The sequence below is a fragment of the Dermacentor albipictus genome, unplaced genomic scaffold (assembly GCF_038994185.2).
Source record: "Dermacentor albipictus isolate Rhodes 1998 colony unplaced genomic scaffold, USDA_Dalb.pri_finalv2 scaffold_27, whole genome shotgun sequence".
In the NCBI taxonomy this organism is placed as follows: Eukaryota; Metazoa; Arthropoda; class Arachnida; order Ixodida; family Ixodidae; genus Dermacentor; species Dermacentor albipictus.
Genome location: NW_027225581.1, coordinates 2,173,244 through 2,182,799, shown reverse-complemented (window position 1 = coordinate 2,182,799; position 9,556 = coordinate 2,173,244). Strand labels below are relative to the sequence as shown.

Here is a 9,556-nt window from a genome sequence, read left to right as displayed (position 1 = left end):
ATATATATATTGTGACTACCGCTGCTAAACATACAGGAAATCTGTGCAATACTGCAGAACCTGCGGAGAACTAGGACACCGGCAAGATGTCTGCCCGGAAACCCCTTATCAACTTGTGCTATATATGCTGAATGGAAAATCAACCGGAGGACCATGACTGCCAAACCCGCTGTAAAATCTGTCGGCAACCAACCGAGACAGTAGGAAAGGGGTGCCGCCATAAATTAAACCAAATCCACCACCGGACAAGATTACACTGCAATAGGGAAAAAGAGACAAGAGCAGCAACGCAGACGGAAGACAAATTCAGACTGAGACTTCCCGGCACTATCCGTTTCAAGCAGTACCTCTCTACACAGTCCGCGCAGATCCAGAAGTGACTCGAAATGAACAGGCGGTCAACCAAACGATGGACGCCGGTCGAGATCAATGTCTGGATCCCGTACACGCAACCCAGAAAAGCAAGTCGCGTATGCAGACGCTGCAGGAGGAAACACACGAGCACAAGAACCCACCCAAACCGAGCGAGATCTGCGAGCACAACTTGAAAATTAGCAAGCCCTCATTGACAAGTTCATACTAAGGTGCAAAGAATAAAACAGCGCGAATCAAGCCTCGAACCTTCAAGAAATGGCAAACATCCTACCGCCCCTTATGGCAGAAAGAATCAAGGAAGTTTGAAAAATAGAGGTGCAGAAGCAGATACAGGAGGCCATGACCACTTTTGAAAAGGAGACAACACAACAGCTTCTGCAACACATCTCCGCTCAGCTCACCGCTATCCATGCTACCCAACATTACTAGATACTTTTCAGTTGTAAAACTCCGCCTGGGAGCGGCGCGAGAACATGACCCTCTGCCGTCTCCACTCGCGAGGTGGTGCTGCCGCCACGGTTGGCCCAGTTGGCTGCGGAAGTTTCCCAAGGCAGCAGCGCGCTGCCGACTCAATGCCAGGTTTTTTTTTCTTTTGCTGGTCTCCGCAGCGCTAAGTATTCGAAGAATATCCTTTTTACATTGTGCACTCTGTAAAATGCAGCTAACAGGTGAATGAAGAGGTCAGTGAGGCATTTCGTTTGTGGCATGTTTTATGTACACATGAAAAAAAAAAACGTGAGCGGTACAACGGGGGATTGATGAATTTAAGCGTGTTGCATCGATATTCACAAAAGACGCGCTTTCTTGGTTGCTACAGATACCTTGTGGCTGCTTTCTAGTTGGCAGTTTATATCCCTGGAGTAAAAATGCATCCGCATAACAATAAAGAAATTCAGTGCTTCGCACGTGAACGCGAACATATGCTCTGTACAACCAAGAAGAGGGTGGCAGCACCCCTCTAGGTCATCTAAATCTTTCCTAAATATGTTCCCGCAAAGGCCTGCCTCAGCCAGGGAAGCTGACACACTTTTGTTCGCAGTCTTCATAAAGCCCAGCATCTTTGGCGTCGGGTGCTTTAAGGAACCTTGCTTGAAACTTCTGTACTCAGTTAAGTAACTGTCGCTACCAACTGCTGGGATTTCAGAGCTTATGTCCGCTATACATAGATCACATGGTGCGGCCTTTCTGACTTTATGTATGATATATCCACACAGATAATAAACAACATTGTCCTCTACGTTTCCTCGAGCATAGGTGTGCTCATTGGAAGCAAAATCTGGTGAACTGCTTGGCTCCAGGCAACTTATCAACGACGCCTCAATGACACTGCGAAGAATACATTGCTTTGACTTGCAGGCTTCTCTGGTCTGTGTGAATGTGTCGTTGATGCCGACGAGCACAGGGCTTGGCACACCTTCCACACTCCCACGTAGCGCTGCTTTAACAAGTGTATACAGGCTTAGAAGGCGGAATATCTGCGTGAAGTTGGTTATAGTTGGATGGGACTCATCTCCACCAAAGGAACGCACCAGTCCAAAGTGTCGCTGAAAAAACAGAGTGGGTGAATTTTCTAGCAAGTAGTACAATGTGAATGCAGTCACAACAAATGTGAACAGTGTGCCTTACCTCCAGTGGATCTTGATTTAACTTGGCTGTGAAAACATAGAGCGCACCCTGACGCAGCAGATCATCAACAATATCTAAAGTGAACATCAGAGTTACTCGCAGCGACTCTGTCGTTTGTTGTGATACAAAAAGCTTCAGGTTTTTTTGGATTGCATTCTGCTCTGTCACGTTTAGCAGTTCCAAAAAATATTTGATGACCTGAAATGAATAGCATAACAAGTTTATAGCCCTTAGGAAATGCACACAAAGTTAAAAGGCTGTGGTCTGGTACACTATTTCGTCGTAGAATGCTCGCAAGTTTTTAATAATACAAACAAAAAAGAGGAGTAAAAACAAAGTGATAGTTAGGAAGGGCACTGTACTCTCCCTAACTATAACTTTGCCTATTTCTCGTTGTTTTTCTTGTTTCATTGCTGTTCACTGGCATTGCATGACGCAATAATGTAATAACTCGCCCAATAAACCACCCATATGACGCATTACCTGTATTTCCTTCGAGTGGCGCCTGACTCCTCTGGCTGGCAGCTTTGTGTTCAGTGCATCAAACAAGTCATTCAGCATCATGGTAAAAGTCTTTGTGCCTTCCGAGTCTTCCATGCCTGCTGCCTTGGCTTCTCGGTACACTCTAATACCAATGGCTGTTCCGCGGCTAAACAGCTGTTAAGAAAGAACATCTCAGTTAGTCTTATGAGAGGAAGCAATGGTATTTACCGACCCATTTATATGAAAAATGCACGTTCTAAGTGATAAACACCTTTGTAGCTAGTCGGACACTCTGCTTATGAAGATTGTAAAGGGGCGACATGGGCTTTTGACAGATTTGGGACTACTCGCACGTATTTATCCTTTTCTGCTTCATAGAGTGCACTGTAATGTTAAAAGTTGATTTGATGATGACCGGCCTGAAAGAAAAACAAAATGTTGAAACTCAAAACAATGACTACGGTGTTGTTTCTTACCATTTCATAGTTGTGCTTTTGTAGAAGATTCCTGATGCACTTCATGATATGGGGAACATCACAGACGAAGTATATCTTTTGGGAAAGATCCCAAGGGTTCTCAATGTAGTGACGTGCGGAATGTACCTTTCCAGTCAGCCCAAAATTGACTTATTGTTGCCGGCCCCATAACTGATTACAGCAAGCACCGAGGCATTGTTCTTGCGCAACTCAAGGATGGCGCTCAACACAAGCTCCGAAAGGATCCTTCCAGGTGCTGCTCCTCTTGTTGCAAAGCTTGCTATCGGCTGCACCCAGCCCTCGAAGAGCGGCACGAACGTGAGAACTAGTGCATGATCTGCGAGTTGATTTGGGTTTTCGGCTTTCAGGTCACCGTAGTCAACAAAACCATCCATTCTGCAGGAACCTTTGTTAAATGCAACAGCCTGCTTCAATTTGATTTCATCAAGCTGTAAAACACCATACTGTTTAAGCTGATCCTTGTCGTGGAAGTGTAGCTTAATATTCCTCAAGGCAACTTCATTGAAGCCGAACCTGCAAGGGATGCCACTGATTATTTGCTGCAAGCGTTCCTTGGAAGGAAGCGGCAACAGTTCCATGTCCGAAATTAGGGTGTATGCTTTCGGACTTGATATCCGTAACAAAAGGCAGGTCATTAGCCACTCGTTGTCGTACCGCCTCCTTTTTTTGGCCTGAGCCCTCGATGCCATCAAAGCTGTCTTAAACAAGAGCTGCTGCTTTGCTGGGAGAACGTGGAGAGCACTGTCGATCTTCGCTTCAGTGATATTACGAAGGGAGTTCTTCACCACCGCAAACTCATGTTTCAGTTTTTCTCTTCTAAGTGTTGCCCGCATTGCTTTGCGACGCAATGCTTTCCAACGGATGCTTCTTTGCCTTGGTTTTCGGTGCTGGCGCTTTTTCATACGGTCCATGAAGAGTTTACTTAGCATCTTACATTCTGGACAGGTGGTGTTTAAGCTTATGACAGTACATGCCTTCCGTCTCCACGTCTCGCCGCCTTTCGTGGCAACCGTTGATGACTCGATTTCTGGATAGAGCTTGGCGGGGATACCTTCGCACGGTTTCATTTAGTCTGTGTAGCTGACCAGATATTTCAAGTCACGAAGTGAAGTCCTTTAGACGGACGCGTTTGTGGCATAGATGGTTGACGGTACAAGTAGGCCGTTCGCACTAACAGTTAGCTCAAGCTCGCTTGATATTGTTACGGCTTTTTCAATGCAAGGAATAGCATTTTCCAGTACAAGTTTGAACAGCACAACCGTATCATCAACTGCTTCCATCGACCAGCCTTCCAGGCGTTCGCCCGCTTTAGCGATGGTCGAAAGCTCGGCGAACAGCGATGCAGGGCTTTCGATGGCAACGGCGTCGTCCGTAGAGCGCACTCGTTCTCTATGGTCACATTCATTGGGCACTGCGTTTTCATTTTCGCCTCCATTTTGTTTCTTGCGACGCTTAACTTCACGAGCTGGTCTCACAGTGGGTAGCTTGCGCTTCTTTGAGGGCTTTGATAAATATTTAGGGCAATTCGGAAAGAGACATGGTACAGCGTCTTCCTTTAACGCCCACTTAACACTTGGTATGGCGACCACTTCACCATTTATGTTGTGCACGAAATCTTTAACGAAGTCTTCTGGCTGGAAGTGTACGTCACACACCACACAAGACCTGGAAAGTTCTTTGTCGAGCCTCGGAATCGCACGCTGCCATTCGCGAAGGCGGGGATGAGTCTTCGGCGGCCTGAAAAAATGTCTCTTCTCGTTTGAAGATTGCACTGAGTCGTACCCACTCCTGCAGCCTGTCACAAAACACCGAGGCATGCTTGCTCACAAGGGGAGCAGCATATTATTGGAACACAAATAAGAAACGCGCAAAACGTGGCACGCTGCTGCACTCGTCGGCGTCTCTGTCCGCTCGCACAAACGTTGCTCGCACCAACGTGGTGGCTCCCACCGCCCGCCTCCGGGCCGACAGTGTCGCGGCTGCCGCCCCGCGGGCGCGACAGAAAGGGGTCAGGTGCCGCGGCGGAGTTTGACAACTGAAAATAATCTAGTAACGTTGATGCTACCCTCCATGACCTCAGAAATTTTATGTCTTATGCCAAGCATAACGACGTAGCGAATGCCACAGTAGAAAAGCTACTCAACAACAACGACACGGCTCGCAAAAAGCACGCAAAGACCACCACAATGCAGCCAGACCAGAATCCATGGCCCGGGACGAAAACAACGATATCGAACAAGACGGCAAGTAATACCAAGATTAGATTACCACAACTACCAATGAAGCTGTGGCAATGGAACTGTCGCTCAACCTGAACCCAAAAAAATGCAAACCTCCAAAAACTTACCAAATTGGAACAACCAGTAACCTTCGCTATCCAAGAAACTTATCAAGCCTGTCTGCGTATACAGGGGTATGATACACACATCGGATCTCAGAGAACTGCCATCCTGACGAAGAAAAATCTCACCAAGAAAGATCACACAATCCAGGGAACAACCATGGAACAAACCCTAGTGGAAGTGTAACCTGAGAAGTAGACACACCAAAGACTATACGTACTCTGCTTATATAGTCCACCCAGGGATCCGTTATCCGACTTTGTAAACTTCATCCCGCAAGACAGGAGACTATCTAAAGGCCAGAAACTCGTAATATTAGGGGATTTTAATGCTCCCCCACAAGGCATGGGGTTACCAGCACACGACCTAGAAAGGAGTACGAGTGCACGATTCGGGGCAACAGAATCAACTCACTCTCTGGAATGATTATAAACTAACGACTATAAATATCTATACATATATATCAGTACTTTTACAAATGGGTCGTCTACAGCCTGAGTCTGTAATGCCTCTATGACTGCTGAGGTTTCGACTGAATCAAAAGCTTTCTCGTAATCAACGAAAGCCCTATATAAGGGTTCAACATCTTGAAGGGGCAACGCAATAAGACGATGACAGAAGGCAGGAAACACACAGAACAGCGCTGTCCGGTGTGTTTCCTGCCTTCTGTCATCGTTTTATTGCGCTGCCCCGCCAAGATGTTCAACCATTACCAACTCGCCCAAATGTCGACCTTTCTACATATAAGAGCTCACCGTGCAAAGGCAAACGAAACCTCACCCTCGACAGCCCTTTCACGCTTCCTGAACTCCATACCGCCCTTGCCAAGTGACCCGTAACACATCGCCATGGAATGACAAGGTGACGAACAACATCCTACGAAACCTCCCAGACAAGGCCCTAAATGGACTCCTCGAATACATGAATAACTGCTGGGAAAAGGTGAGCTGTCGGCAGAATGGAAGCACACAGAAGTCATTATGATCCCAAAACACAACAAGCCCCAACAAATCAGCAACTTACGGCCCATCTCCCTTAGTTCCTGCGCTGGAATGCTTCTCGAACACATGGTTCACGATAGCATCACAGCATACCTCGAAGACTCAGGACTCATGCCTGACACAATTTGGCTTCCTAAAAATCCTCTTAGCACAAAATATACTACTACAGCTCAAGGGAGACCCCTTGGACTACCTAAAACGCCACAAAAAGTGCTATATTTTAACAATAGATGTAAAAGGAGACATCGAAATTGTGAAGCATGAAGCAATCCTCCTGAATCTCCAAGACACAAACTGAGGAATCCTGACCCACCAATACGTGCACGACTTTCTCAGAGATCGGCAGCATCCGGAGCGACCGGTTTGAAATGCTCAACAAAGGAACTCCATGGGGGTCAGTAATTTTACCTTTGCTATTCAATCTCGCCGTCAATAAGCTCCCGCAACAACTCGATGGCATCGAAGGTTTAAGCCGTACAATATGCACCGACGATATAATGTTATGGACAAAAGCGCCCAGAACCGGCCAACAGCAAACTACACTACAAGAGACAACGGATTAGATAGAACAGTACCTCTCATGATGTCGGCCAGTGCGCCCCAGAAAAATCAGAGCTACTCATACTCAAGGCATGGACCCGGGGAAGACCACCAGCCTACGTCGCCTCAGATGCCAAAGTCAGACTCAATGGAATCGATATCCCCAAAGTTTGTTTCCTCCGCGTCTTTGGCCTCACAATACATTAAGACGGTTCTAGAGTAGCTAGACTTCCGAATCTTCAGGAGACACTAACGCAAGTGACCCGTCTCATTCAGCATGTGCCCACCCAAAGAAGAGTGCTTAAAGAGCAAGTGTCCCAGAAAGTGTCCCCGGTCCAGTTCCTGCTCGAACCAAGCGAAGACATACTGCATCCGTGCCTTCGGGACATGGAAGTTAACGGAATTCAAAATATTGCGCGACACAGGCGCACCGTATACCATGGTGCACTCCTCTCTCGTAAAGGCAGCAGATTTCAAAGGGGATTACGTGTGCTTACGGCAGGCCTTGGGAAAAAATTACGCTGAGTCTAGCAGTAGCCCAAGTAACTTTGAAAAGTTCGTTAGGTGAAATTGGGACTGAAGCAGCCGTCTCGGACGAAGTATTGTCAAGGTGTCCATATTTGTTATCAAAGAGAACTTCAAAAGAGCTGCTGAAGTCTGGAGTCACGCTCGACATGAAACCTCTAATGATGGTTACTAGATCGATGGCGAAAAAGGGTGCAACTCAACCATAACTTCACCCACGAGCTATCACTCGCAGCGCTGCGGACCATCACGGCCAGCAGGCAACAACGGCAGCCAAAGTTTAGGCTCGCGGGAATCCGTCGACGAAGACAGCTAACTTGAAATCAGTTGCGTCCCCAGTCACGGTCACTATCCAAGTCTGATGTTTCGGAACCGCGTACGGGTTCCTTGTTCACTTAGTTGGAAAGGAAATCCTCGTCACGGTTTCGTCGTCACGCCGAACTGCCAAGCGAGAAGCAATGAGTCACCGCCGACGCATTATTAAAGGGTCAAGTCGTGACGTCACAGGTAAATAAAAGCACGGGCGGGTGCGGCGGCACATTTCTCACCTCCTGGACTCCGTGCGTACGTGCTGCTGCCATGGCAAGACGGACGAAAGCCCGGACGCCTGAAGAAGAATCGGCTTACCAGGAATAGCGCCATACTGCCAAGGGAGAAGCTGTGCGTCGCCGTCGAGCAGATTCGGAACACTGCGCCGAAGCTGCGGCTTTGAAGGGACGACGCCGAGTTGAGGATGCCGAAGTTCACTCTAGAGAAGGGGAGTCGCCGCCTGAATAGTCGGCGTCACTGAGAAAGCGATCCCGGCTTGCGACTGCTCGAAAATTTGCAGCGTCAAGCCCACCGAGACACGGGTTACTGCAAACGTTCGATTTCACCGCAAATTTCTGAGCATAGTCTATGGGAACAGTCGTCGCATGTGCGACCTACAAGGAAGCTTGGCGCTATGAGCGAGACCCGATCCTGCTCATTGCACCGAGGCTGCGGCCGAGAAGCGCCGTCGCCGAGCCAATGATCGCGGGGCCAGAGACAACGAATGCTGCCGACTGAATGCTCGGCGCCGCCGTGAATTAGTTCCGGGCCTGCGCGTCACCGACAACTTCCAACGCAAAACCATGGGATGTGTGAACGGCCTTTTCCAGCGCGCATTGCACGGCATAGAGTTCTGGCACAGCTGCCGAATCTTTGAGCTGCTCTGGCTCGACGTGAGTCCCTCCACTGTGAGCTCGATGCGGAACTTTGAACAGAAGAGATCTGCCTTGCATGTGCTTCGCGAAGCCTTCACCAACCCCACCGACCATGACGACAACCACGATGATGGTCGAACTTCGAGGACGAGGAACAGACCGACGATAATGATGACTGATACTGAAGCCCCGTACATAATAAATTGTTATACACCTACTGTGTCTTGTGTGCGTGTGACTCGCTGGGGCTTGTGTGGCTTACCGGCCTGGGCACGTATGACCTCACAAAAGTTTTGCAAAACACAGCAAATCCAGGCGACACTTAGTGTGAGCATAGTGAAACCTTGGATAACGTTGTAAGACTTAGTAAAACATAGCAACGTTTGGTATAAGGTACCCAAGCGATGCATATGTCAAAAAACTTAGCAAAACCTAGCAACACTCAGTGTGAACCTAGCCAAGTCATACATACCCTCGCAAAACTTAAAAAAAGAACATAGCAACCCTTAGTGTGAATGTTGCCATGCCATGTATAAGCTCGGAAAACTTAGCACATTCTAGCTATACTTAGCATAAGCCGGAACTAGCTCCGCTGTTACCCAGCCCTGCACCACTAGTGCAAACTGCCCACATTTCTTTATACCTACACATATATATTCGATAAGTAGATTTACTGATTACTTGGTAGCCAAGCTGGTAGTAAACACGGCCTTCCGGCCACAGATTTTCCAATATGAGACCTGGGAGAGTAATGCTGTAAAGACGTTGTCAAGGCTTTCAGAGTGATCCTGGTTAGGATGCCAATGCAGCTGTACCCATTGAGTGCTGCTTTTTCTGTGAGTTCGACTGCAGACTGTTACGGGTTCCGCTATCGAAGACAGGGACAAAGCAAGGTAAATAAATTCCTAAGGCAGAAATGTTTTAAGGATCAGCTAACAGGGAACGAAGCGCTAGACGGCGGGGAGGCGCACTTCGACACACAA

The 9,556-nt window shown here is 47.9% G+C and overlaps 1 pseudogene; it reads right to left on the bottom strand.

The window, feature by feature from the left end:
• Positions 1-1,129: 1,129 nt before the first annotated feature.
• On the bottom strand, positions 1,130-4,798 carry LOC139052598 (uncharacterized; annotated as a pseudogene).
• Positions 4,799-9,556: the final 4,758 nt, after the last annotated feature.